Raw genomic sequence first — 2,259 nt, 5'->3', positions numbered from 1 at the left:
AGGGAATAACCTCTGAATGCCTGCAGGTCTTTCTTAACCATGCCTCCTGAATGGTGCATCTGGTAAGCTTGGTCACACCTGACTCTCCAGCTGTTCAGAAGAGAGAACAGGTTCTGATGGGAGAAGGCAGCCTAGGGATTTCCTGTCCTTCAGGGGTAATTGGATGATGGGAAATTCCTGTAAATATCCACTAGAGCTAACAAGAAAGAGGCAAGCTGAAAACAGAAACAGAAAAAAAAGGGTCAGGAGGGTCCCCTGAAGAATTTCCCATCCAGCTTATAGACAGCACCTTCTCCAAAACTCTTCCAATCCTGAGCACATATGAAATAACAGCAGGACTGTTTTCACCCACTTTGGCATAGATAGAAATGTAAAGAGAGTCCTCCTTTCTCAGGAATGTTAATGATGGCTGGTAAAGTAACCATGGGTGGCACAGTGACCTTTCTGAAAAGCATGGTGATGTGATGAAAAGAGTCATGTTGCCAGATACCTACTGAGAAACGGGTCCTCTGGAGCTCAAGGGGCGGAGGCAAATCTCCCTCTTGAAAGGGGCAGCAGATGGTATTCTTTGCTATCCCTAACAGAATAACTCCTGGAGGAAGCAGTGGGGCTCCATCTGGGAGACAGCCTGTCTTCTGTGGCCAAGCAATCAATGTGTTTGCAATTTTTACACTTTCTGTGGTGCTATTGCTTGTAGGAGGCTGGAAAATTCCAACCAGGAAGAACCACACCTTTTCATGTTACTTCAGAGCAGATAGAGTAACTCTGAAAACCCTCAAAAGATAGCAGGGTGGAGTGATGAACACATGTTGAGGAAAAAATCCACAAATTATTAGGAGAAGTGAAAAGGTGGATGGACGTCAAGCTCTGATATTTGAAAATGTTGGTGGCCAAAGGATTTATCCACCCTCTCGATCTGACCCACAAAATTGAGCCAGAAAATGTGTTCATGACTCTTTCCATGGCTCTTACTCAGCTACAAGTCATTTCCCCTTTCAGATTATTTCCATTTTTAAGGTCCAATTTCCATTTGCTTTTTGATCTTCTGCTTTTAAGACATTTCGGCCAATATCATCATTGGCCAAGTGCCAGATTTCCTTTCAAAGCTTTGAGCTTGTCATTTGTCCTTTATCCTTGAAAGTAGATTCTGTTTTGTGACTGGCTGGTCCCAGGTAGACTAGGTTTTCCTGGTAAAGCAAAAGAAAAGTGTGGAGATCAAACTGAAAAACATAAGACACCTCTTATAAACTTCAGTGACTGAAGTAAAGGTTCTGTGGGAAAGTAATAATGTGATCGCCTATTTATGAATGAATAATAAATGATGTGATCTAGTTGAACATAACAGTTTCAGCATCAACAATTATATGGAGTTCTCGCAAGAAATTTCTTCTGAAATTCTATGACATATTTATCACGTTTTTAAAGTCTCAGTTTAATTCTTCATCAGTGTTCGTTTCTAAAAAAAAAAAAAAACATTCTGGAGCTGGGTTCATCTGACATAAAAAAATTTATAAATGGATCTTTGTGTTTTCCACAAAAAATTGCTGATGGTTTTCTGTCTTAATTTTCAGCTTTTAAGGGCAAGAATTATGAAATATTTCCCTTTGTATTCCCACAGCTCATAACAGTATTATCCAGCTAGCAGGCATTTAGCCCACACACATAGTTACCTTTGTCATTTTTCTACTAGTCGTGGTGCAGTGGGTTGGCTTTACCTGTTATTATTCTCACCCTCAGAGAACTCCAGGAGTCAAGGACTCCCACTTTGACATTGTATCTAAATCAGATCTAGAGTTTTATTCAAATGACGCTGAGAAGGCGCTGATTTAAGTACTATTGTGAATTTAATCATGGATCTGCTGCTAAAAATCATTTACTGGATAAACAAGTCAGAAAAGAAGAACTCTCACCACCCACCCACAGCGTGAACAAACAGGGCAGCCTTTTGCACTTGCTACCACAGCATCTCCTGAGAAGGAGTTCGGATTCCCATGTTTCTCCTCTCTTTCTGAGAATTTCAACTTCATCCTGGTCAGCTGCTGAATCGTTAAGCAGAGTGCCACTCTGTATTTCTGTGTCTTTCTTGCGGACGCCACCTCTTTAGGGCAGCCGCATGCTTGCCAAAGAATTAAATCCCGAATATTATGTAGCCCCTTATTAAATATTTCCAAAACACCAAAAAAAAAAAGAAGAAGAAGAAGTGGAGGGGGGTGGGTGGGGACTTCCTTGCCCTTGTTAGTCCTATGCGGTTCCCATCGT

This window comes from Bubalus bubalis, chromosome X (genome assembly GCF_019923935.1).
Source record: "Bubalus bubalis isolate 160015118507 breed Murrah chromosome X, NDDB_SH_1, whole genome shotgun sequence".
Taxonomy (NCBI): domain Eukaryota; kingdom Metazoa; phylum Chordata; class Mammalia; order Artiodactyla; family Bovidae; genus Bubalus; species Bubalus bubalis.
This window is presented reverse-complemented; position numbering follows the sequence as displayed.